The sequence below is a fragment of the Equus caballus genome, chromosome 4, assembly GCF_041296265.1.
Source record: "Equus caballus isolate H_3958 breed thoroughbred chromosome 4, TB-T2T, whole genome shotgun sequence".
Lineage (NCBI taxonomy): Eukaryota > Metazoa > Chordata > Mammalia > Perissodactyla > Equidae > Equus > Equus caballus.
In genome coordinates, this window is record NC_091687.1 from 58,373,811 (window position 1) to 58,401,699 (window position 27,889).

Sequence of the window (27,889 nt, forward strand, 5' to 3'; positions counted from 1 at the left end):
GGATTGGAGGCAGTCTGGGAGGGGCAAAACAAATGGAAATCCAACACTTCTGTTTATGCTCAAATCCTAAAAATACCCTGAAGAAGTGACAATCATCACAAGATCAGCTATGAGAGGTAAAATGCGAGAGGAGAAAATGCCAAAAGAAGGCATTTGCAGGAGGCAACTTTATTTTCTGTTTCAGTTCTGCATTTGTCTTTCTAAGGCAGGACAGATCCTCCATGAGAAGAAAAAAGCAGATGGGATGACAGAATTCTGTGGCTGCGTTTTCCGGAGCATTTAAGAGAGAATTTATGACTCCTCATAGTTACTGTGCGATACGTATTTAGAACAACTTTCTCCCAAGACAACAGGTAATCTTTATAAAATTTCTATCTCTACCAGGAGGGCAGACATATTGCTTTTCTAGCTTTTCTGCCTCTCACTTTGCATATTAATAACCTTGAATATCTACTCAGTGTTCTAAATAATTGAAGCTGCCTTGCTTGAAATCTACTTTGTTACTCTTGGCTAAAAAATGATTAATTCTTTCTTCTCTCTGGACAATTTTCACAGCTTTCTGGAAAGGGCCTTTCTGCTTCAAGATCACATCTTTGGTTCACATTAGATGTCTCTGGAATCAAACTAGAGGTGATGCTGATTTTGCCTTAAGAAACATAACAACATTTGATGGTTTTTTTCTTTCTAGTTTAATCATAGATCAGGCCCAGGAATCAATCAATATTTGTGAAACACCAATCCTGTGCTCAGCACCATGCTAGCTACATATGTGGATGGCAGCATCCATCCCCTCAAAGGGCTCAGAAACTAATTGGGAGAGCCAAAACAATCACATTTGAAAGAAGAGAAAAGAAAGAAATTCAATAGTTGCCAAGCCACACTGTGCCTGCTGTAGAGATGGAAAGATAAATAAGAAAGCGTTCATGCCTTCTGTAGCAGGCGAGTTTGTATTAGGAACTGTTTTCAGGTAAGAGCTTATAGGATTTCCAGAGCTTCAAAGGAAGAGGAGACAAATGAGAGTTGGCATAATCAAGGAAGACATCATAGCTAAGGTATGTTTTGAAGGATGAGAAGGATTTAGACAGACCAGCAATGGGAAGGAAGAAAATCATGGAACTAGAAATGACCAGCACTGTATGATGCACAATGCCAGGGGTTGTCATTTAAGTAATAATCTATGTGAACAATGCCCTTTGACATTTGAAGGACACAACCTGTACAACCATATCCATTGCCCCTGAAAAAGATCGTGGTTCATTCATGGTAAGCGGAAAAAGCAAAACGTGTTGAGTAGTGAAAACTGAGAGTATGCTGGGATGTGTGGGACAGACTAGGTTATGGAAGGTGTTAAAAGTCAGGCAGAGGACACTGGAAGGTGCATGGTAAGCCATAGGGAGTTTGGTATCTTTCTGAGTTGGGAAGGGACATGGTGGAAGCATGTTTTGAGATGGTTAGCCAACAAGCAGGAGGCAGAGTTGCCTGGAATATTGAGAATTAAGATCAGGGAGGCCAGCTTTGAGGTATCATGATGACACCAGGTGAGGTGATGACAACCTAGGCTATCAAATAGTCTAAGCAGGAATGGAAAGGAAAGGAAGAGTTGAACATATTGAAGCAAAACCCAACAAGATTTTGATGTAGAGGATGGGAGATGAAAGAGAATTCACGCAAAGATGATACCTGCTTTCAATGAGCTGCCAGACACAGTTTTGGTGCTCAGTGCCCTTGTCTAGAGTAATAAGATAGTGTCAGATCTTCAGTCTAATAAACTCACTTGCCGTTATTAAAACAAAAAATATTTTTAAATTCTAGGGAACAAATTCTGGGAAACCAAACAAGGGATTTTGTGCTTCGCAGTTCATTGCCGACTCCGTTTGCATCAGGGCCAAACTAATACCCCAACAGGTTGTCAGGAGAAATTATCTTGCAAAACATGTTTAAACTAAAGACAGGATTAAGGCCCTCATCATTTTACAGAATGACCTACTTCAAAGGAAGTCCATTTAAATATAATGGGTGGATTTATACGAGTTAGTAGATTTACCCAGAGCCTATTTGAAACCTTCCCTCCATATTACTTTAATCAATTCACAGGGGAGCCTTTTCTAAATAATTAGATGGAAAATAATAGAGTACTACACGCTTTTATTATTTCCTTTGTACTGGTAAATGAACAGAAGGTAAATAAGTTGGCTGAGATGCATGGAGCAAGTCAGCCATGGCCCTTTAGAGCTGTGGTTCTGGGCTTCAGGCCCGTGCCGAAGACCACATAGTAGTGACTGCTGATTAAATACTACGTTGGAAGACCCCTGAACTTTTCATATAAATTCCTTAAACTAGCAATACTCCTTAGGATTTATGCACTAATAGAAATGATTCATGAGAGAGGCAACAAAGAAACAGCTTCTGTAACAAAATCTTTCCAGAAGAAGCAAAGATAATTGATCTCACTGACAAATCTCCCGCAGAGGTTAAACGGATAGTTGGGTGAGGCTTTGCTAACGCACTCAACGAGAGCCTCATGCCAGATCCATCCTCATTCCAGAACTACGCGGCTTGGGTGCAAATAGTATGCAGAGGGTTAAGGGAGTCCAGAATGCTGAAAGTTACTTAACGTAGCGTGTCCTTAGCATTGTTCTGAGAGTCTCTGAGAAGACCTAAACCTTCTGACAAACACTGTAAGTAAAGGAGAACAGGCTTGGGGTCAATGGTCCTTAGCAGAAGCTTTGCTACACACACAGGGCAGCTTGCACTGTTCCTAAGAAGTTTGCTTCTATTACAGTCTCTTGGACTCCTGTTCAGAATCAACTTCCTCACCCTCATGGACAAACCCAACTTGACAGCAGCTATTGTAGCAGCCCCATAAGGAAATATTTGGCTTAGCCACAGACAACCTATTAAAATCATACAGAGCTGATGCAAACACACCCACCTAACATATAGATATGACACAAGAGCACAAGCTAATAAAAGCCAATAAACATTGAAAGGATTGGGCTTTTGTATTTATGGGAGAAAAAAATGCAGTGTTTGATTTGAAGCAAAGGCATTTACAGAAGTCAGGACTGCGGAGTATCCTTTCCTGTAGGGAGAGGTTCCAAGAATTCGCCAGTGGATGGACTACTCACCCTAGAAAGAACTTGATGCAGTCTGTCAGCTCATTAAATTAGAAACCACAGCAGCATCTTAAACATGAAAGTTTCAGATGCATGCACAGGTAGCCTGAAAGCACGTTGTCTTGGTCCTGGTTTCCCCAGAATCTACACCCTGAAATAAGAATTCTAGAACAAGTAATTTACTTGGGAGATGCTCTGACAGAGCGGGAGAAGAGTAGAGAACTTCAACAGGGACACGAAGGGAACCAATAAAAGGTGCACTATTGGGGCCAGCCCTATGGCCGAGTGGTTAAGTTTGCGCACTCCACTTCCACGGCCCACAGTTTCACTGGTTCGGATCCTTGGCGCAGACATGGTGCCACTCATCTAAGTCACATTGAGGTGGTGTCCCACACAGCACAACCAGAAGGACCTACAACTAGAATATACAACTATGTACTGGGGGTCTTTGGGGAGAAGGAGAAAAAAAAAGGAAGATTGGCAACAGATGTTAGCTCAGGTGTCAATCTTGAAAAAAAAGGTTTAAAAATTTTTTTTCAAAAGGTGCATTATCAAGAAAGATTGAGGGAACTTAATCCTGCTGGAGAACTCTGAAAGCCAATGTAGAGTTATGGGTGTTATCCTATTTGAGGGTGAGGGAGCTGGGGTATATATACTCCAATGCCCATCAATCGTTAGTCATCGATTCCCTGGCTGTTCCAGGTGACACTTCTCTGGCACTGACAGATTAGGTTTCAGGCACCAGAGAAAAACCTCCACACACAGCGAGATGATGGTGGCAGTTTAAAGTCTGGCTGGTGTGTGTAGAGAGATGAGGCTGAGGGGACATGGGCAGGGCATGGACAGACTCTGCCACACACGTCTTCCTCAGCAAATCCCCTAGGCGTTGGGCCAGGAGACAGTTTTTAGGCAAACATGCTCTTTCTCCCAAAGTACATTTTTCTCCCATTTACTTCAGGCAGGTGCCTTTTCCTGTTTTCTGAAGTTGCATGACTGAATAGAGGCAGAGGTCCAAAGGACAAAGTATGTATTAGTTTGCTGGGGCTGCCATAACAAAGTATCAAGACTGGGTGGGTGATGCAACAGAAATTTATTGTCTCACAGTTCTGGAGGCTGGAAGTCCAAGATCAAGGTGTCAGCTAGTTTGGTTTCTCCTGAGGCCTCTCTCCTTGGCTTATAGATGGCCATCTTCCCCCTATGTCTTCAGATGGCCCTTTCTCTGTACACACACATCCTTGCTGTCCCTTTGTGTGTTGTGTCCAAACTTGCTCTTTGTATAAAGACACCAGTCCGATGGGATTAGGGCTCACCCATATGACCTCATTTAACCTTAGTTATCCCTCTAAAGGCCCTCTCTGCAAACACAATCACGTTCTGAAGCACTGGGAGTTAGGGCTTCTACATGTGAACTGGGGTGAGGGGGAGTTCAGCCCATAATAGAGAGTAATTAGCACATTCAACATTTAGATTTCTGCATATTTCTATTAAGAAGGAAAATAGTGTTAACTAGGTTTGAGCAACAATTAACTGGACAATAAAAGTATATGTGGAGCTCCATTGTCTTAAGTTTAAAGAGACCTTTTATGAGTTCCTCAGCATCTCAATGCATGATGTGAGGACCACCAGCAACGGGACCCCTGATATTTAGCAAATCCTGGCTCTGCTGTACTAAACCCTCACCTCTGTTGAGTGCCTCCTTTGCATCAGGTGCTATGCTCAGCAATCTACACCAATGAAGTGATTCCTGGAGGTTGGGTCATTATTCCCATTTAGCAGATGAGAAAACAGGTTTAAAGAGGCCAAGTAACTGAATTTTTAGCTTTTTATTAAAGCAACTGAGCCTGTCTCCTAACTAATAGGAATGTGAAGGCAAGCTTCACCTATGCTGCAATTTTTATATTTAATTCAACAAATATTTGAAAGGTAAACCTATTAAGCACTGAACTCAGGCTTGGGGGACGGTGGGAAGAGTAGGGTCATTAATAAGACTTTGGGCTTGTCCCAAGAGGCTATGTAGTAGAGAGAGAGGACAAACATACTAGGTAACAGGGAGGAAGAATGCAGCCAATCTCTGTACAAAGCCTCATGAGAACTCAGGCCAAGAGGACATCGGTCCGAGCAAAGAGAACACAGGGAAGCTTGAAGGCGCAGTTGGCACTTGGGCTGAATAAATTCCAGGATGGGGCCCTGAAATGGGCAGATTCACCTACTCTTACTCCACTCTTCAACAGTGTGAACTCACAAAGTTGAATCCGAGAATTGGAGCTCTGAATCCAGGAGCATTTCCATATGGAAGGTTAGTATTTGAGAGCAAGTACATTGCAGTTGAGACACTGCTGTGGGAGCCAGTGTGGTGGAGGTAGAAGATGGCAGCACGTGGGTTCAGCATGAGCTGCAGGTGTGTGCTGTTGACATGCGGCGTGCCTTTATAAAATTAGGTGTGAACATTTAAAAATTGGGAGATTTCTCACTGAACTCCAGATCTGGGGCTGCTTTGGAAAAATCGGAAGACCTGGCCACCTGGCCTTCCCCGCCTGCCCGCTCTGAACAGCAGCTCCTCTGTCGCTAGGTGATGCTCCCTCCACTTGTGACAGCTCCATGGCTCCCTGTTGTCTTGTACCAGCTGACCTCACTCCTTTAAGCTGCCTGCCAGGCCTCTGTAACAGCTGGGATCGTGTCACTTGGTGACTTAGAGAACTAAAAAGTCAACGGGATCTGTGTTTATATCCTGGCTGTACTATTTTACTTGCTGTATGATTTGCCTCTCTATGTCTCAGTTTGCTCATCTGTGAAGTGGGTATAATAGTCTACTCAAATCTACAACAACCACTTAATATGTGTAACTTGCTTAGCACAGCACCTGACCTGCAGAAGCTCTAAATAGAGGTCAGCTCTTATTAGTATTGCTGCTGTTCCCAGGTTTTGTCAATGTGCGAGTTTGTCTCTGGATAATTACCTCCATTAGAGAAAAATGTTAATGGAGGCTGTGTCTTCCATTTGGGGCATATGTAGGACAATTAGTTTTGCATTGTTCCAAAAGCAGTTCTGTAACCCAAACTCAGCCTGGCCATCCTGTACGTGTGTCATAGTCAAAAAAGGCGCCAGGAAATTAATCTAGAAAAGGGGTTCATGGCATCTCTTTAGTACACCAGGTACAAACATTTCTCGTTAAAAAAAGGGGAAAAATCCAATCTCTACTGTACTAAGGATTTATGCCACACGTGCATTAAATCCAAACAAACAGGGCCAGCCTGGTGGCGTAGTGGTTAAGTTCATGCACTCTGCTTTGGCGGCCCAGGATTCACAGGTTTGGATCCCAGGCATAGACCTACACACCAGTCATCAAACCATGCTGTGGCAGGGTCCCACATAGAAAAAATAGAGGAAGATTGGCACAGATGTTACTCCGGGCAAATATTCCTCAAACGCAAAGAGGAAAATTGGCAACAGATGTTAGCTCAGGGCCACTCTTCCTCACCAAAAATAAATAAATAAATCCAAACAAACAAAATTCTACTCTAAGAGATTAGATTGTAGACATTGAAACAACCCTTCGTGATAACACTTTAGACAAGATGAAGGACAGGAAAAGCTTGTTAATACTTCCAACATTTACATACATGAATTATATTTTCATAATTATTCCTCAGCTAATAATAACCTGAGTTTACATTCCTTGAACAGACAGGGACTGATTGCCTGATAAAGGGAGGGGGGTGATAAGGTGCAGGCTGCCGGATTAATCCATGAGGCATTTTGAGTTTGCATGGAATAAATCCTACATGGGATGTTGGAGACAGGTCTCCCTTGACAAGCTGCATAACTGAAAAGTGACCCGACTCAGGATGGGCCCTCCTCTATTCCTTTCCCTACTATTGCATAGAGGCTGAAAGCAGAAGCCAGAGTCCCTGGTTTCAAATTCCACCCCTGCTGTTAGCTACGTGTCCTGAGCAAGTCACTTAACTTACCCAACCTCAGCTTCTCCATCTAAAAGAGGTATTCAACAACGCATCTTACACAGGGTTGTTGTGAGGAGAAAATACACACAAAATGTGTAGCACAGTGCCTGACATATAGCAAGCGCTCAATAATGTTAGCCAGTTATATTATTATTAAAGGTTGGTCTATCACCCCTTTAAACAAAATGCCCAGAATGTTCACCAGTAGTGGAAGGAATTCCGTGTCTCTCTCAAGTTCACTGTCACCTTTGTATCTAGAAGGGAGAAGCCACACTTGTTTTTACCCGTCCAGGGTCATGCAGATTTGTGAAGGTGAAGGGGGTCTGTGGTAGTTGGCCCGGAGCGTCCAAATACATGAAGCACTGTGAAAAAGAGGACAGGGTTGCAGAGTGGAGAAAATGGCAGCAATGGAAGATCTGGGCAGAGGGAGGGGAAGACAGAGGACACTCAGCAGTCCTGCCCTTCATCCCAGCAAAACACAGAAACGTAAATGCGGTTGTTATTGGGCACCCAAGGCTTCATGTGGGTGAGCCAAGATGAACATTTTTGGCATCGTTTTGAATTATTGAGGTAACATTTATGTATAGGGAAGTACGCAGTTGGATTAACATTTCCACATCTCATCTAACAGCAAAGTTTCAAATCAGGTATGGTTAACCAAGTTGAGGGCAGTTTCCCATGACTTAGAAATTAGTAAAATGTACTGCCTTGGTGAACAAGTTTCAATATTTCAATATTCTGGATGTATAACCAGACCTGGGAATAATAGATCCATGAAGACTTTGATTTTTTTCCCCTAAGGTTGCTTGGAGAGCTCCCTCCCTGTCATAGCCAGGATGGACAGACCCTGGAGGGAAACCCTGATGGGTCTCAACAGACGAGCCTGCTTAGTTAATGATTCTCCTCACCTCTCTCTTGACCCAGGGACTCCTGGGCAATTCTGTGGGTGAATTTTATGACTGACACTAATTTATACAGGCTGTAAAGGGTCCTTTTCTACCTTACAGCCTCTTCTCGGGAGAGTGAAGCATAGGAGCTGTAGCAAGAAAGTATAAACTTGAGTAAAGTGCAGGGAAGAGGTGCCTGGGGAAATCTTGGAACAAATGGATCATGTGGGTAAGCGCATTGTTACAGGACTGAATTAAGATGTCAGCACATCAGGACACAGGCTGTCCTTCCAGTGCCAGAGGAAGCCGTCCCTCTGCTGAGAAGCAGCCGGAGACTCAGTAATGAGAGCCTGAGATGCTTGCTGGACAACAAGACGGGGGAGGGGAACTGGTGTCTTGAGAGACGATAATTAGCAACTAGAAGCAAGTGGACGAGGGCAGAGGTGAAAGGACGTGCAGGCGTGTTTTTGATTTTGAATCAAATTTTTTTTTTTTTACTTTTCCCTGCTGATGTCTGAAAATCGTCACACTGATGATCATCATGCTTGAATCTACAGTGCTTGATTGACTTATTCAACTCGAAATGGTCATTTTGAGGGCTTTGTAATTTTGTCTTACGTTTCCTTCATATGAGGCGCAGGCATGGGTTTCTCTATTGCAGACAGCCTCCTGTCCAGCTGGGGGTTCTTGGGGGGAATACACCAGGACTTAAGCCAGGATGTCTGAGAAAGGCAGAGAGGGAGCCCTTTACACAGTTCTACTGAGAGACGCAGAATGTGGATTCATGCCACTTACTACAGACTCGGAAAAGCTCTTGAGCATTTGCATTTACTTATGAAACATGCTCTTGATCAGATGACAAATGACATGAACCCTGCCCACAGGTTATTTACCCCAGCAGTGAATGCTCAGAGTGTCTGAGATTCTATTATCATGGAAGCCCCTGTGGACCTCAGGCTCTTTTTCTCTGAATTTAAATAAGCCTGGTGACTTTGCATTTGTCTTCATACATCATCTATTTGAATGACAGACTCATCTTAGCAGCTCTGCTCTGGGCCCTCTGTAAGAGCGGAGGCCACACTAATTGATGAGATCCAGCTCCCTATGCCAAGGGTCAGCAACCTACGGCCCAGGGACCACATCTAGCCTGCCATTTGTTTGTTAAATAAAGTTTTACTAGAACATAGCCATGACCGTTTGTCATGGATTGTCTATGACTGCTTTCAGGCTACAGCAACAAAGTTGAGTAGCTGCAATAGAGACCACCTGACCTGCACAGCCTTGGAATATTTTCTATGTGATCCTCTATGGACAAAGTTTGCTGACTCCTGCTGTGGGGCATGGCTGCTTCTGCAGACTTCACTAGAACACCTGGTAGAGAGCCGGGTGGAGAGGGAGCATGACCCATAAGTGTTCCCGCTCCCCACTGTGCTCAGGGACCTTGCTTCTTACATCTCTCTTCACTCCGACCATAGGAACAACACAATTTTGTTGTTCTTTTATCTTTGACCCTCAGGTCCATAGAGGTGAGTGAATCATGCTCTTAGTCCATAGTGCAGCATCCTTGGTCCATGCCAGGTCCTTGGTTGCTTATTTTACTTTATTTCATTCACCCCCTTCATCTCCAGTCCCCTTCACATCCCACATTCCTCCTCCCCATAGGCATGTCACTCTGAGCGTTTCATATGCATGTACCCTTATAAAATGTGTAATGTCATTGGTTCTGTTTTTGTGCTTTTAATGTACATAAACGATACTGTGCTGTAAATCTCATTTTATTATATTCTTTTTCACAGAAAACCATTTTCATTCAACACCATGTTTTTAAGATTCATCTATGATTCTTGTGTGCATCTAGTTCATTGCTTCTCATCATATCTCAAAGCTTTTAGGGGAAAAGGACAGTAGTTTCTTTTCTCAAAAGGTGGGGAACCTCTAGTGTATGAGTTCTTCATAGCACTTGTGACACAGCAGCTCCCCAGAGAAGAAACAATTCTTTTTTTTTTTTTATTGCTTTTTCTCCCCAAATCCCCCCAATACATAGTTGTATATTTTAGTTGTGGGTCCTTCTAGTTGTGGCATGTGGGATGCCACTTCAATATGGCCTGATGAGTGGTGCCTTATCCATGCCCAGGATCCCAACCGGTAAAACCCTGGGCCACCGAAGCAGATCGTGTGAAGTTAACCACTCGGCCATGGGGCCAGCCCCAAAACAATTCTTTAAAAAGAGCTTGCCACACATAAAACACAATAGGGTTTATATCAATAAATAGGGTCCCTGAATTCTTCACAAACTTGGTATCAAACTTAGTTAGAAGGCAATATTTTTAAATATATTTTATTTTTTTTGCTGAGGAAGATTTACCCTGAGCTAACATCTGTGCCAATCTTCCTCTATTTTGTATGTGGGTCACTGCCACAGCATGGCCACTGACAAGTGGTGTAGGTCACCACCTGGGAACCAAACTTGGCCTGCCACAGTGGAGTAGGCCGAACTTAACCACTAGGCCTCAGAGCTGGCCCCAGAAGGAAATATTTCTGACAGGCATTCAGCATATTCTCTACTAACCACCTCTGATATATCCCTATCAGCTATTTGTGGCCAACCATTCCCAACCACATATTGTCTACATTGGGTTCTGTGTGAAGGCAGCCAAGGTTTGGGATTTCTTAGAAGGTAGAAACTCAGGTAAGCCTATGCCTAAAGAGGCAAGAAAGAGCCAGAATGGTGTTAGTCCCCTGACAGCCGCTGGATCAGCTCCACTACACCCCAGCTGTTAGACAAACCCAACAGGACCTTGTTTTTCTCTTCCGTTCCCTCATCTTGCTCTCTGTCAGGAGGGTATGTTTGCTTCATATCTTCCCAGGCTCTCAGGGGTTGGAGGGTGGGGTGAGCAGAGAATCTCAGCCATTTGCCAGGTAAATGGTGTTCAATCAATGATTTTGTGTTAGACTCAGGCAAGAGTACTCAACTTTGACCAATCATTATTCTCAGAAAATACTGTAAATCGTTTCCCCCTCCAAAGCTCTTAATCTCACCTATCATGAAAATTCATACTTTTCATGTTGCTTTGTATATTGCTAGAAAAAGAACTATGTCTTCCGACATCTGACACTTTTGCAGTATGAGAATAGGCAATAAATGGTAGACTAAAACTAAGGATTTGTGTATACATTTATGGTAATGTTTGAATTATAATGATGTTAATGTTATCTGGCTCCTAATAGAGATCCAGAAAGCTTTTATGGAGTACTTAATGTACCATTCAAATTACTGCTATTTTCTCTCCCTCCCCCCAGTTTCAGGGCCCTCTGAATTCATGTGTCGAGCAGTAAATTGAGAAGAGGCAGTAGGGAATTAAAAAGGGGACCGATCTGCTGCAGGCTGTGGCAGAGTGATCTTTTTCACTGGCCCAGAGGGTGGAGGCTCTGTGGAGGATGGTGGCAAGAGGCTGTACCACAGGGCTTCTGTGTCGACACAGCTGTCTCCTCAGTGCCCCTGCGGGGTCCAGACCAGCGCCAATGGCAACTCTGCTAATTGAAGAAGGGCTCCTGATGGTTCATAATTCACTGCTTTTGTACTCAATCAATACCTCCTTCAACTCAGTTTCCTAAACTTGTGAACAGAATGGCTCGTGGTTGATTTTTTTTTTTATCTGAACAACATTCTCCCACCAAAAAGCACACACACACAAATTCAAGGTTGTCAGAATAAGATAACTCAGGCCAACTCTCTTCCTTTCTATCTCTTTATGAATCTGACTTCTATCCACATGCATCTCAGCATTGCAGACAGACAAACAATTTTTCCAATTCGCAATTAACAGAGCTTAAGAAAATCCCTCTGAAATTTGATCTGGGAAGAGCTATACTTCTAGTTTACAGCTAAAGAGATTGTACGCTAATTAAATTGACTTGCCCATCAGGATTAAAGCAAAAAGCTCCATGAAAGGAAAAGTCTAGAATGCATCAATGAGGAAAGCATGAAACACAACAAAATTCATTTTTTTTATAAAGATTTTATTTTTTTCTCTTTTCTCCCCAAAGCCCCCCGGTACATAGTTGCATATTCTTTGTTGTGGATCCCTCTAGTTGTGGCATGTGGGACGCTGCCTCAGCGTGGTTTGATGAGCAGTGCCACATCCACACCCAGGATTCAAACCAATGAAACACTGGGCCACCTGCAGGGGAGAACGCGAACTTAAGCACTCAGCCCACGGGGCCAGCCCCACAACAAAATTCATTTAAAAATATGTTTTAGGATAAATAGTTACAATAATAAAGGTTTTCACTCAGGAGATGACTATTTTATTAATCCTAATTAAGTATCTTTTTAAAAAAACCGTTGAGCAAGAGGCTGCTTCGATCCCACGCAGACTCCAGCACTCTTTATGCACGGCCGCAGTCAGCTACGGGCTTGTAGCTCTGCTAAGAAATCTTCCTCCCCTCTCCTGCCTCCATCCCCAACACACATTCCAGAGTTTAATCAACTCCTGTGATAGTGCCTTATGATGTATGATCCACTATTTGTCATCGTCCCACTCACGCTCAAAAGTCCACAAGATGTCCACTGTCATTTTTCTTAGAAAACCAAGAAAATTCCAACTTCTCCTGTCAGCTGGGCCTAATGAACTACAAATTTTTTAGAACTTAGATGATGGGCACATGGGGAGAACCAAATAGCATGTTCCTATATGGACAAACTACACACAGAATACGTTGAATTTTTTAAAATTAAAAAATACACAGAATCTGGGCCAGCCCCGTGGCCTAGTGGTTACGTGGTGCACTCCACTTTGGTAGCCTGGGTTTGGTTCCTGGGCATAGACCTACACCACTTGTCTGTGGCCATGCATTGGCAGTGACACACATATAAAATAGAGGAAGACTGACACAGGTGTTAGCTCAGGGCAAATCTTCCTCAGCAAAACAAACAAACAAACAACCCCCCCACACACAGAATCTATAACTATCTCAAAATATCAATTTTAATTAAAAAAAATAAAGTCCTGGGCCAGCCCGGTGATGCAGCGGTTAAGTTTGCACATTCTGCTTCAGCGGCCTGGGGTTTGCCAGTTTGGATCCAGGTACAGACATGGCACCACTTGGCAAGCCATGCTGTGGCAGGCGTCACACATATAAAGTACAGGAAGACAGGCACGGATGTTAGCTCAGGGCCAGTCTTCCTCAGCAAAAACAGGAGGATTGGCAGCAGTTGTTAGCTGAGGGCTAATCTTCCTCAATAAATAAATAAATAAACAAATAAAGTCCTAAATTGTGAGTCAGAATTTTTATGAAGGTAAAGCTGTAAATATACAAACAACATTTTTCGCATTTGCTTTTTAAAATGTACTTACTGAATTCACCTATATCTACACCTTAACACATTTTCTAAAGGAAATAATAAGCCACATTACTTCTCCATTACCTAACACTTTCAGATTTTGAGTTGCAAGGTCTCTTAAAATTTTCAAGGTTGTATTAGGTTTCAGAAGGATTGGCCTAAATTGAGAGGCAACATGAGAGACAATAAAACATTTTTGTCTTTGTGCCTGTTGACACTGCTTAGGGTAAAAGCCATGAGGCTGTTTTGTCATACTCCTCTCTGTCTCCCCATTCTGCCTTGTTTCTACCCAGAACCCTTTGTTTTTCTGTCCTTACTGAGCTTGTGCAGAAAAACAAAATATATGTGTGAAATTCACAAGCAGTGAATAGTTAGCATAGTGCTTGGAGTTGGGTGGGAGACGAAAGGTTTCTTTAGCATTAACTGCTATGAAGGAAATACTTCTTTGACTCTGACTTAACCTTAACTCTTAAAGGATATTAGCTGGTAACTTCTATTAGGCTCCCAGCTGTACCATCTGAGGTAGGGCCCAAATGTCAGGGGAATTTAGAACCCACATTGAGTTTATAAGAATATTTCCTTTTAATATTCCTTACTTAGATTATTTGCCAGCAGGTGTGGTAATTGAAAGGCTGTGACTAGCAACCTGTTCTACATCAGGATGCTGTAATGGATTCTACTTTCCTTAGAAATCAACATACGTGTATTGAATGCCATTAATATCTGAATGGTAAATTACCTTCAAAGTTGCTAGAACGTAAGCTTCTGGAGGGCAGGGATTCTTATCTGTTTGTTCACTAACGTATCTCAAGAGACCAGAATAGTGATTGCTCATGTTAAGTGCTGAATAGATATGTGCTGGTCGAATGAATGAAGTTGGAAGATAAAGTTCAGCTGGGTGTATTAGGAGTCTGTGTCGGGAAGTAGGAATAATGAGGCAGTTAGAATCAACCAGGAAAAGAGATGCCATTGGCTCCTAATAGATATTAATCTCTTGAGAGGGCTGGCTTTTCAAAGGGGTTAGATTTTCCTTTCAAATATGACTGACTCACAGAAATGCTGCCTGGCAAAGGAGAGATTACAGAAGCAAAAGCAGTGACATTTAAATCTGATGTCTGAACTTCTCTAATTTTAAAATTCAGCTAATGATGGTCTTTTCCCAATTTACAGAAAATAATCAAGTTGGTGAATACTGTATTTCTAATTTTGAGTTTCTCTTTAAAAAACTTTTTCTTAAAAACTATGAACAACTACAGCTTGGGTATGTGAGAAACTACCATGCAATGGCTGATTTTTTCTCACAGAGCTCAGCTAGATCAGTGTGACACCCAGGCTTCACCACCTGAACATGTCTAAGAACAGGAGAGCCACTTTTGCATTGTCCTGACCATCAGCAGCCCAGAGATGAGGGTCCTAGGATATAGCCCCTGTTCAACCCACAGCAAACCATGATCTTTGAAAAGTCAGGGTCTCTTTGTATCTCAATTTTTTTTTCCTGGTGAGGAAGATTGGCCCCACGCGAACATTGTTGCCAGTCCTCCTCTTTTTGGATTGTCCCTGAGTTAACATTTGTGCCAATCTCCTTCTATTTTGTATGTGGGATGCTGCCACAGCATGACTTGATGAGCAACGTGTAGGTTCGTGCCCAGGATCTGAACCCATGAACCCTGGGCCGCCAAAGCAGCACACGAACCCAAACACCATGCCACTAGGCCAGCACATGTATCTCAATTTCATCATCTGTAAAATGAGCTTATATCCATCTATTCCACTTATTTCCCAGAGTTCTATGAGAATCAAGAACTTGAAACAGTCATTATATGAAAACCTTTTAAAAACTATAAGATAAACAAAAAATACAATCAAAAAATGTGTAGTGTGGTTGAACCTATATATTGGCACAACACTTCACTCTCATTCCTGCCCTTACAACTCAGGGAAGTAGAATATTCTGATTCATGTCTTCTGAAAGATTCATGTATATAATCGCCTGCCTTCTACAGCTCTGATGAAACCTGGAGAGCTCTGGTGTTAGAGAAGGCAGGTTTGGCTCAATATTGGTCTGTCGATTAGTAGCTACTCCCCAAATTAAACTCTCTCAGCTCCAATTTCTCCAACTGTAACACGGGAATGACGAGCTGTTACAAAGTAAATGTAAAGTAAACAAGAGTTGCTATAAAGTGGATGAGAACTATGTGCAAGTGATTCGTAACAGGAACAATAACAATGTACGTTTGCATATTAGTGTCCTGCAGATGTGAGATTCAAACTCAGGTTTAATTTCAGACAGAGTCCTCTTGTCTTTATTCCAGAGTTAGATTTGTTCTGAGATAAACTTGATGTTTATCCCACGTGTATGGAGAAAATGTCTGTGACATTTTGGCATATCAAGTGGCATGTGCCTTATTAAAATATCATCCCTAAGGCCTCACCCCTGAAACAAGTTGTAATTAAAGAGACAATTTAGAGAATTCTTTGTGCCCTTGGGTCGTTAAGCTGCCTTCTCAGTGCCAGTTTTGTTTACAGCAACCTGTGTTAGGGCTAATATTGGCCGCCGGGTTTCCATAAACAACATCGGAAGCTGTAGCTCCTAATTAAGTTCACAGGTCTTCATGCTGGAAGGATCAGACTGCCCTGTTGAATAGATCTGGCGACAGGCTGTCCACAGCACTTCTGTTACCTGCCCTTTCATCTCTGCCTCTCTTTGTGGGCTGCCCTAACTCCCTGCAGAAAAAGACTCCGTATTGCCAGCTTCCTGGTGCTCACCTTTCTCCGTAGAACATGTCTACATACACGAAGCTTCTAATTTAAAAAAGAAGAAGAAGGCGGCTGTTTTCTGGAAGAAGTGAAATACTTTACTGGCCCTGGGGAGGTGGAGAGAGTGGGAAGCATATTTTATTCCTGTATGCTGCTGCTAAACTATTCCTCCTAATTTTCATATCTTCACTTGTGGGTGAAGGTACAAAGGCAACCTACTGCTTTTTTTTTTTTAATTGTCGTAAAATATACATCACATACGATTTGCCATCTTAGCCATTTTTAGGTGTACAGTTCAGTGGCATTAAGTACATTCACGTTGTTTTGCAACCATCACCACCATCCATCTCCAGAACTTTTCCATCTTCCCAAATTGAAACTCTGCACCCATTAATCAATAACGCCCCATTTCCTGTTCCTACTATCCCCTGTATCCTATGATTTACCTTCAGTCTCTATGAAGCTGACCACCCCAGATACCTCCTATAAGTGGATCATACAGTATTTGCACTTTTGTGTCTGGCTTATTTCACTTAGCATAATGTCTTCAAGACTCATTCATGTTGCAGAACATGTCGGAATTTTACTTCTTTTTAAGGCTGAATAACATTCCGCTTTGAGTATATACTACAGTTTGTTTATCCATTCCTCCATTGATGGGCATCTGGATTGTTTCTATCTTTTGGCTATTATGAATAATCCTGCTATGAACATTGGTATACAAATATCTGCTTAAGTCTCTGCTTTGAATTCTTTTGGGTAAATTATATACCAATTCTCTGGTAATATACCCAGTAGTGGAATTGCTGGATCATATGGTAATTCTACGTTTCATTTTTTGAGGAACTGTTATACTGTTTTCCACAGCAGCTGCACCATTTTACATCTCTACCAGCAATGCACAAAGGTTTCAATTTCTGTACATCCTCATCAACAGTTGTTTGTTATTTTCCGTTTTTTCGATAATAGCCATCCTAATGGGTATGACATATCTCATTTTGGTTTAATTTGCAATTCCCTAATGATCAGTGATGTTGCACACGTTATTGCTTTTGAACCAGATATAACTCATTGGCTGGATAGTCAAGGCCCCGTAGCACTTCCTCACATCCTGTATGAGCCTGTACCCTCTCCACTTAGCTTCCCACTCTCCGGTGTTCTGCTGGTGTCCCTCTGCCTGCCACCGCTTGGCTCAACCCAACAGAAGCCAGAAGGCAGGGGGACTTTTAACTTCGTAGAAATCGGCCTCCCAGGATGCAGAGCAGGGCAGGGTAATGGAGAGACTATATGTGGAAGTCCCCCCAATGGAAACTATGTACGATTCCAATATTTTAATGACGACTTTATGTTCACCACAATATGTAGGACAATGATAGGCTCATGGTAGAAAATAATGCTGATAAACTTGAATTTTTTTTTGCCTGAGTTAAAGCAGAAGTCAGAATTAAGCTTGTGAACTACCTATTTTACCCATGGCTTCAAATAATTAATATGGGTAATCGGTTATAGACCCATCCCTGCCATGATAGACAATTGTTTTGCCTTTCCAGCTATCACAAGGGCCATACCATCAACCCCTCCTCTCACCATCAATGCCCAGGGTCAATAAATGGATAATTGTTGAAGGTAGATGATAGGTACATAGTCTCTCTACTCTTGAATGCATTTGAAATTTTTCCTAATAAAAAGTTTATTAAAATAAATATACCAGGCCCTACCATCTGTATTTTGTGTTGGGTAATTAATTTGGAATTTTTGGGTAATTGACATTGGATTTGTTTTTTTGTTTGTTTTTAGTTATACAATTAATTCTGCAATGACTAATGCTTAAGGCATTTTCTATGTCAATGACATAAACATAAATTATATTATAGGTCACTTATATAGTCATTTTAAGTTGTGCCTCTTACTTGGTGAGTATACAAAATAACATTTAGATAGCATTTAAATACCTCCTATAATTACACTGAAAAATCTTTCTCCGAGTTACTGAAATCGGTTGCGAATTTTGCTTCCAGATACAAAAAGTACTAGAAAAGTAGCCAAAAAAGAGACATGGACTCAACATGCTGCCAAAAATAATAATAGAACTTTAAATGTTAAACGGTTTTTTAAAAGCTCTTCTCTGGATTGAAATGCATTTACTCAAGTTGTTTTTCCCTCCATCCTCCTGTTTCTCATTATAGAAGTGCTTTCCGGCTGACTTCCTGATCAGCTGGGGGGGGGCCCAGTCCTACTGAGTCAGCCGAGTGCAGCTGTTTGGTTTGAACGTGTGGAACTAGTGGAAACCAAGGTGGAGAGTGGAATAGGGACCGAGCACTTTGGGACACTTTAAACTGGAAAAAAATTGAGCAGAAGTATTGAGTTGCTATCGTGAGGGAAGTTGATCGACCTTTATCTTTTGTAGGCAACATGAAATGTACCAAATGACTGAGGTCAAAATTGGTCTATTTGCTTTGTTTCTTTGGTCAAAACTGAGAAGATCAAGGATTGTTCTCTGGTTGGCATCATGTTCTTCTGTACACAAGTTATTTTCTGTTACTAGTGGTTTTGCAGGCCATGCAAGGGGTAAAGGACAAGAGTTAACATTTCCGTCGTCACTTAGAAAAATGTATCAGGATATTTCATTCCAAGACATCACCCTAAGTCTGGCTGTCCCTATTCACGTGCCCAAAGGAAAACTGGCAAGGGCGTCAAGACACTGTATTGAGTATAGTAGTTTCCCTGGTCCAACCAGTTCAGCCTGGATCCTGGCAATCCTCAGCCAGTGTGGACCACTTCGTGCAGAAGGCCACTCAGGGCTTTCCTTTAGGGAAGTCAAGTCTAGGTTTCATTCAGTTTCCCCAATTTTAGGAAGATATATTTAATGCCACAACTTCCAAGCAGTCAACACTAGTGCCTGCTTTTTGAGACTTTAATAATAAAAAATTAAATTAAATGAGGCAATGTATGTAAAGTCCGTAGCAGTATCCAAAACACGGCTAACGTCAAGAAATGTTAGCTCTTATTGATGATTATCCTCGCCATAAACATAGCAAACGTTGTTCTAAATTACTTATTCATTCATTTAGGCTGCAATTATTGAGCACCTACTGTGTGTCAAGCTCTGTTGTTGGTCCACAGGGATGTAGCCGTGTATCAGTGAGGCCAGGTCCCTGCTCTCATCAAATGCACATGCTATGGGAAGGAAGACAGACAATAAATTATCAAACTAAATAATTTCATTTAACAGTCGCCACAAATAAAATAAAATAAGACAATGGGATGGAGAGTGACTGAGGGGAATGGGATGAGGAGGGAAGTTGACTTAGATTGATTGACCAAGAAAAGCTTCTCCAAGGATGAGACTTGGATGATAAAATGGAGCCTGCCATGTGAAGATTCAGAGGGGGAGCACCACAGGCAGAGGGAGCAGCAAGAGCAAAGGCCCTGAAGTAGACCCCACCTCAACACTGGCTGCATTATCATATGCAGAGGATGCAAAGCTAAGTGCCTTTTTGCTGTCATGTTAACAGTTTCTACTTTCAAGGCATCTAAGTACTCAACCTGCAATCAGAATAAACTGCCACCAGGAGAGTTGTGGTCCTTTGATAAGAACTAATCCATTTGTACAAACAGTGTGGACATTTTAGTTTAACCAAGCATGAGACTGACTTCTTGAATCAGCATTGCTTAATGTCACTATTGCACATTTCACTAGGAAAACCCACCTTCGATTTGGGTACCAGGCCCATGACTCATTGCTTCTCAAGTTCATAGACCTAAGAATCACATTATGAGATGGGATGGCTCCTGTTCTGCCAGCGACCTGCTGGAAGCTCTTGAATAGGCAATTTAGACTTGCTGGGACTTAGTCTGTTCATCTACAAAGCAAAAAGAGTGGGTTAGACCAGTGCATCTAAAACTTTAACGTGCTTTCCAATCCCCTGAGGATTTTGTTACATGTAGACTCTGATTCAGTCGTGGGAGGTGGGGGTGGGTTGGAGGGGGAGCCTGAGGTTCTGCATTTCTAACCAGCTCCCAGGTGATGCTGATGTTGCCAGTTCTTGGACCATGCTTTTGAGTAGCAGGAGTTTAGATTATCTCTAAAGTGCCTTCCAGCTCTAAATCTAGGACTCTGTGTTCTAGGATTACTATGACTGGAACATCAAGTCCTTGATATAATCTCGATCACCTAAAGATCTGTGATAACCAAGACTTAGGTGAACTTCTTGCAATACCCAACCTGTGCTTCCTTCTGTTTGTCCAACCCTTGCAAGTCAAGGTCACTGACTCACATCAGCTACCTCCTACTGCAACACCTATGCATCTTAGGGCAGAGAGCGGTGAAACTCCTTATCACTGATCAACTCAAATATGATGAAGTGAGGACGCTTCAATTTGCTAAGTGTGCCAACATTCAGGCTGGGATGGAATGGTTAGTTTCCCAGAGTAGGCAAGAATAAAGGAGCATAATATTTTAATTTACATTATTTAATTAATGAATGCAATCCTTGGGTGAGGTGTTTTAAAAATTACACAAAATTTCATGTACTTCTGGAAGTTTAATGAAGGATGTTATTGCTGATTTTACCTTAATTACCCCTGCTGATTTTCACTTTGAGGGGGTTATTAGGCAGGTAAAAAGCTAGATTCTTACAACTGAAAAATCCCTCAACTCTTCTCAGCAAGATCAGTTGCCACTTTAGCTTTTTCTCTCCGAAAGAGAGACTGAGGTGGGTGGTTTCCCATGTCTTGTCAGAAGATCTATCTCTAACGGGCAATGTGAGGGGGAAGCATGAAGACAACTCAGGAAATTACTAGTTCTTGTTAAAGACACTGCTCCATTATTTACAGTAGGGAAGAAAGAGGGCTTGATGAGACATCCTGTAATGGTGATAATGATGGCTCACAGTGAACGTCGCCACAGAGTTTTCAAAGTGTTTTCAGGAGGTAACTATGGTTATCACCATTTTATGACCAAGGAGACTGAAGGCTAAAGAGAGCTACAAACTGATGACTGGTTGAAACAGTGTCTGAACTCAGATCTTCTATCTAGTATAATTTTCAGCATGTGGCTAATGCTCTAGTTATAGAATATTAACCCAGTCTTTGCCAACTTTCTCAAGTTCACAGAGCACAGCACGTGGAGGAAGAATAAGAATCCGTCCAGTCCTGTTGGGTCTCAGAATGACATCCTCCATTGCCAAGCCCAGGACTTATGATTACCTTTACTGGCTTATTAGGACCACAAAAATCTATATTTCCCATCAGATGTGCTCCCCTATACAGAGTCCCCTGGGGATAGATTGAGCCTAGCCAGGATGTCAGTAAATGACATAATGGAATTAACTGGCATTTCATTCATCCTTCAACATTTCTTTTCTCAGACATCAGTCCGAGGGATCATAGTGTCATGGGGCATCCATCAAAGGAGAAGCAAAAAAATGAAATATGACTTACATTCCCTAATCCTTCTCAGGCCATGCAGGGAACTCCCTGGTGTGCAGCTGATCATTTCAGAAAAGATACCATAAATACTGGTTAGTTGGTTCCTGCCTTTTCAATTGGCTTTTATATATTTATATTTGCTACAAAGGAATATTCCCTACCTGAAGTGAGTGAGCATACATTTCCAGACAGATGACATCATTGACTATTACTCACTGACAAGCAAGGTCTCTTAGAAAGAGCTAGTAGGAAACAATTAGCAGAGGACATTGAACATGCGTCTTGACAAAGAATTGAAATGGGTCACAAGAAAGAGAAGTATTTACATAACCATAATTTTTATCTCTTGTGGGCTCCTTATATGATTCACAGGCACCACAACAAATATTTGGAAATGCTTAAAATACATAGATAGGCAACAATATTAATAGAGAGCAAAGCCTGGGCTAGCACTGCTTTTATTGACTTTCCAAACAGAGCAGGCACTTGTAACTTACAATTATGTCTGTAGGTGAGAGTCTCTGTTAATGCTATCATACAAAACATCTAAAAAATTAATTTCAACCCAAATGAACCAGACCAAATCACAGGACAACATCCAGCATGATATACGGTTGAATATCCCAGTTCCAGATACAGTGGAAAGCCAACTATTGATAGAAACACCAGGATTTATTTCCTTGTTTCTCTTTTCTTCTTGTTTTTAACCAGTCCTTTGTCCTCACTAAGATAATACTGGATTTTACAGGGGGCATGCTAAATTCAATGGAGGCCCTGGCAAGAACTAAACTGGCGACACTCACCTACCCGTTCTCTCCTCCCCTTCCCTATGGGCCTTAGCTGAGGAAAATGGCGACTACACAGAGCTTCCAGATGGCGGTGGGATTCTCCGAGGAATCCCAGTCTCATGCTGCCAGTGGGTCGTCCCTGCCACACCTATTCTTGCGTATGATGAGAAGCAGCACCTGAGGGCAGCTTCGGATGGAGTGTGGGGAGCTGACTTCCTTCCTCTTTTGCCGACTCCGAACCTGAAGGTGATGACCACCTCACATTTCTGCTGAGACACCAACTAGAGTTTACGACCACTTCCTATTCAATTTTTTGCTGGGGTTAGAGAAAGTGTGTGTGGGGGGCTGGGCAGGGGTGGGGGAACGGGATGAGCTATATGGCAGAGATGTGGGAAATGTCCTGGCAAGGTAGCGAACTTGAGAAAAAAGCAGAAGACATTTGGACCTGGCATCCTGTTTCCTTACCCCCACAGCTTTCTTCTCCTCATTTTCTCAAAGGATAACAACTACTTGTTCAGACCTAATATAGGGAGCTGGGTCCCCACAGCTGCCCACTCTCCAAATGGCCAGTGGGCATTGACATCCACAGCAGTCAAAGTCTTGAGACAAGGGAATCCTGGTACCAGGGGGATGTTCTCCCATTGCAAGGACCTGGATTCCCTGCCCTCCCACCCGGGCTCAACCTCATTTAATCTGGTTCTAATTATAAAGACACTTTCCCAGAGAAGTAGCAGCATGAGGGAATGGTGCTCCTTCTCAAGACTTTGGCCTCCCTTTCTTGATTATAACAGTGGACAAAGGACTCTCTAACACCAGATAGGCCTTTGAACACCCCTTCTGGGCTACAGAAAACAGATCTAGCTTGGTGAGAAGGGCTTCCTCCTCACACATGAGCTCTCGCAGACAGCCACAGAGAGATTCTGTGCAGTACCACCCAGTGTCTGCACACTTCTAGAAGCCCCAGGCAAGAGGGAAAACGTGTCTGGAAACAGTCAGCTTTCCAGAATTGAAGCAGCTGTGAAGAATTTCTGCTGCAACTCTTCACCCTGCCTGGTTGCAGGCTGCTGACTCGTGGAAATGGAACCACCATCAAGTGCGAATCAGAAAGAAGTGACTCTTGGCCCAGGAAGACCTGATGACCTATTCAAGTTCATTCAAGCATCTCTTGGCCCGTATGCCCTATTTTTACTTCCTCCTCTTGCTTATCTTGGGTAATCTAGAAAGGAGCTGAGAGACATAAATAATGTTTCTGATAATGGAGATCTGGGACCCAATTGGCAAGGAGAGGCCTGATTCAATCCAGGCTGAGTCAGAGATGATAGGCAAGGACAGCAGGCATCTGCAAGGACTTGGGCAACTCATTAGGGGGGAATTTTAGGAAGAGAAGAGAGAGAAGGGGCGGTGAAAACTGGTGCCAAGGAACAAGAATGACTCTACCACTGCACCAAACCAACCTTTCACACCACATGGCTGTGTTTGGAGACACACACACACAGAGCCAAATTCTGGTTGATAGGAATAGTGGGCAATAGGGCTTTTTCTATGTTTGGGAAAGGAGGGACTAAATACCATTGCCAGCTAAGTTTCATTTCAATAAACATTAATTGGGCACCTATGAGGTCCCACACAGTGTGATCAGAGATAAGAGAGAAATGAGAGAGAAACAGTCTCTATTCCCAGCCTAGGAACTGAGCTTTATAAGCTAGAACCCCAGATCCATGTAGTAGCTCCTAGCAAGTAATCCATGTTCTTGCACAAAATGAGAAGAAAGCAATGGTCTGAGTTACAGAGCAGAGAGCCTGGCTCAGGAGCAATCCAGCATCCTGCTCAAATGGGAGCCCAGTCCAACCCCAATCGAGTGGAATCTGGGTACCAGGGTGCCCAAGGCTGTGCTTATGGTTACTTTATCAGTCACTTACAAGTAGGTACTTAGGATACATCAGTGACTGAAATCGTGAGCCAAACAGGAAAAACCTCTGCCTTGTGGGGTTTACATTCTTGGCGGAAGAAACTGTTCATAAGTAATAGTCATTCATAAGACTCAGTAAATTATGTGGCATTTTAGAAGATGCATGTATGGAAAGAATGAAAAAGTAGAGTAGGGTGAAGGGGTCAGAGGTGCAGCAATTTAAGAATAGGGTGCTCAGGGTAGGTCTCTTTGAGAAGGTGACGTCTGAGCAAGGACTTGGAGGGAGGACGTCCACTTGAGGAGCAGACCTGCGAGTAAACCCAGGGCCTCCTCAATGGGGGTCGATCAGGCTGGCGAGGGCCTCCCACTCTGCAAAGGGAGGGCCGAGAAAGCAGGCTCTGTGCACTCCTCTCCTCGTCTGTTCTCCATTTACAGGGCCTGGTACTTAGGAAATACTCAATTAAAATCCAGCGATGAGGCACATTCCGGAACAGCATCTTAGGCCTGCTCTGGTTAGGGCCCTTTTCCTGGGCCACACAAGTCCCTGGTAAGACCCTGAATATAGAAAAATTGATGATGCACCATTATAACAAGAGAGGACACTGGACAAGTCCTGAAAAATAATCGCCTCTCTTCATATTCTTGGATTACAGTCCCTGCATAAATGCTCCGGTGGGATGGCATACCCCAAACCCAATCAATGAAGAGACACATCGTAAACAGTTTTCTGTCCTAAGATTGTGATGTAATCTGGCCAAAAGCACAGGTCCTAATAATATTCCAGGGTAATCGTCTTTGGCTCCTCCCTGTATCAGACACATCTATGCCTCCACAGATGTTCTCTGCCTCACCTGTGTCCCAGACCTTCGGCCACTTGCTCTGCTGCAGCAGCCATGGCGGAGACTGATTCTGCCAGGGCAGCAGTCAGGTCAGCCACCTGAGGCCCGGGGTCTCTACCATCTCTGATTCCACGTAGCCCTGGGCCACAGGGCACAAGATCTGCATCACATCCTGGCCAGGTGTTGCAAAGAGAAGTTCAGGGGGCTGGCGGAAGGGCGCAGGTAATTATACCCTGTTCCTCCCTCTCAAGGCCCGGCCCGTTCTGAGAGCAGAGAACACACAGCACATGAAGAAAAACGGTAAGAATTCTGCTTGTTCCCCTGGTCACGTGCCTCCCAAGTGTATTTCAAATGTCTTTGTTCTATGTATAAGATGCGGCCATAAAATTTCAAGATTAAGTTCCACCCGCGAGTCTCAATGCTTCAAGTTTTTCAACAACAACAAATACAAGGGACTCAGACTCCTTCCAGGGAAAAAGACCATGTGATTTCTTTCACTCCTGGAGTCTATTTTAAAATTCCTACCTCTCACTAACCCTCTGCACCCCTCTCCCTGTAGGAAATGAACAATAAATGACGCACTCTAGGTGAGAGGCACTCTCTGACAAAAAGATACACCATTAAGATACGAACTGCCACCATGTGTGCACGCGTGCGCATGTGTCATTTCCAGACTCACAAAAGCCTGCTAACTTTTAAGCTCTGTTTTGAATTTTTTTCAAACTCAGATAATTTTCCAGATTTTATTCAGCTGAGTTCCTGGAACGCGCTTCGTTTCTTCCTTCGTGGACCAGCAAAGGCAATTTTCAGAACGACTCTGGCAGGACTGTTTCTCTGATGTGTTTCTTGCCCGAGAACTGTTCGCCTCCCTAGGAGCTGAATCTCACTCTTCCATGCCGTGATAAAGGTTGGTGAGAGTGAAGACTTGGTCTTTTGCACAAGAAAATAATAGGAAATCTACTTTTCACAACACGTTCCCTTCACTTGGTGCAGGCTCCCAGCTTCATGTGTTTAAATTGGACGTTTTTCGTGAAGTTTCGATGCCTTGAGGCTCACCACTGCACTCCTGCGGGTCTGGCCTGGACTCAATGAATATTCCTTTGTAGGGCAGAAGAGGAGGAAATAACTCTGCTCTGAGAAGATATACTTTTGCAGGCCTCCAGGGGCTAATTACGAAGTCCTGCTATGGAACAGGAGCGTCGCCTCCCAGGCCTCCTTCCAGGCAAGCTGGTTTATGGAGAGGATCTAAGAATAAGGCTGTGTGGAGAGGTTTCAGACAGGGATTCTGTGCTCACCTTCAGCACACATGGCTCCATGGACACTCCCCTCCCAGCCATAGCTTAGGGTTATCTCCTTTGTACAAAGAATAAATTTGAAACTCCTTAGACTGGCATCCAAGACCCTTTGTAGACTAGCTGCAAATCACTTCTTGGCCTTTAATTCCCTCCCCTGAGCCACCCTCCTCCATGAGCAGTACAGCCATCCCAGAGCAGACTCCAAATCTCTCATCTCTTATTTCCCATGTGCCTGACTCTGGCGCTTTCCTCACTGAGATCCTGCTACCAGAAAGCATTGCTCTCACCTTCTGAAATTATTCCCACCTTTCCAGGCTCAAATTAAGTGGCATCTCCTCCAGGAAGCCTTCTCAGATACTCCTTCCTACTTAGAATTCACTTTTGGCCTTCACTCCCTCCACGCTCTGTGCCTCTTATTGGACGTATTCATGCAGATGTCTGGGGCAATTAGGAAAAACTGGGGCAAATCACACACAGCCAGTTTGAATTTCACCCCCCTTTTTTAGGAGCGAGGTGAGATGCTTGGGAGAGTGAAACACGATGGAAGCAAAGCAAAGAAAGGCTGGTGGGTTTGAAGGGGACAAAGTGTTCCAAGATATTCCAGCATACTTAGGGATGCAGTCTCCGTGTGAGAGCCAGAGAAGAGGACCAAGGTTTTAAAACCCAAGGCGTGGAACAAGAGCTGAACTTTGATCTGCATCTATGTTGGTGGTGATGTTTCACGAATAGCTGTAGCGAGAAGCTGCCTTACACAGGAAGTGCTGTCCAGAATTCTCTGTGTCTCTGGGGTGGTAATAGATTGGGGTGGCAAGAGCACTTATCACAGACAGAATGATGGCTCTTGTCTTTGCACCTGTCTCATTCACTTGGCTTTGAGCATCTTGAGGGCAGGGATCAAGTCTTACTCATTTTGATACCTCCCACATACTGGTACTCAATAAATAATGGTTAGAAAATTGAATTGAATTAAGTTGAATGAGCCCTGGTAAAGGTTTCTATCCTAATGGTCTCTTAAAAGCATCCATAAAAAAACTAGACTCAATTTTACATAGCTTTAAGAACTCTTACTTAGCTTGAATCAGCTTCAAGGAGGGAAATGTTTCTTTCAAACAGGTATGTTTGTCTGGAAATATAAAACCACCCAGTGGAAGGGGCATTCCTCTGAATCATTATCTAAGCCCTCAGCAATTCAGTCTAGCTTTGGCCCAACAGTATGAGGGGTTTTCTCTGCATTCTTTGCTTTGAAATGTAGGTTCATTTTCAAATGTTAAAAAAATTCTGATACAGCAAATTTGTGTCCATAATTGGGGAAAATAAAAGTATGCACACGTATGCAAAATAAAAATATTCATGCCACCCAAAGATAAATGCTTTATCGACATTTTGGTGTATGACTTTCCACTCCTTCCCCTGGTGTCTCTGGACCTCCCCTAGGATCCCACAACTGAGAGGTCCAGAGCCCGACTCTGGGACTGCAGTCAGCATCCAGTCTGATTATTGCCTGGGTCTTACTTTCCATATCACCCTACTTTCTCTTTCTGGGTGCACCCCCCTCTCATTTTAGG

General features: G+C 43.1%; 1 protein-coding gene and 1 long non-coding RNA gene across 5 annotated transcripts in view; one reads left to right on the forward strand and one right to left on the reverse strand.

The window, feature by feature from the left end:
• Nucleotides 1-27,692, forward strand: LOC138923765 (uncharacterized). The gene is made up of 3 exons (XR_011437857.1): nucleotides 1-116; nucleotides 185-353; nucleotides 22,334-27,692. It is a non-coding gene; the product is annotated as an uncharacterized lncRNA (long non-coding RNA).
• Nucleotides 1-27,889, reverse strand: part of RAPGEF5 (Rap guanine nucleotide exchange factor 5) — a 349,321-nt gene that overhangs the window by 231,393 nt on the left and 90,039 nt on the right. For 3 of the 4 annotated variants that reach the window (XM_070264270.1, XM_070264267.1, XM_070264266.1), the window contains 2 exons: nucleotides 19,774-19,926; nucleotides 19,157-19,240 (listed from right to left, as the gene is read on the reverse strand). The gene's annotated coding sequence lies outside the window, so the exon portion shown is untranslated. Of the gene's footprint in view, nucleotides 1-19,156; nucleotides 19,241-19,773; nucleotides 19,927-21,505; nucleotides 21,553-27,889 lie in introns of all 4 variants that reach the window. The other variant, XM_070264269.1, reaches the window with a different exon arrangement.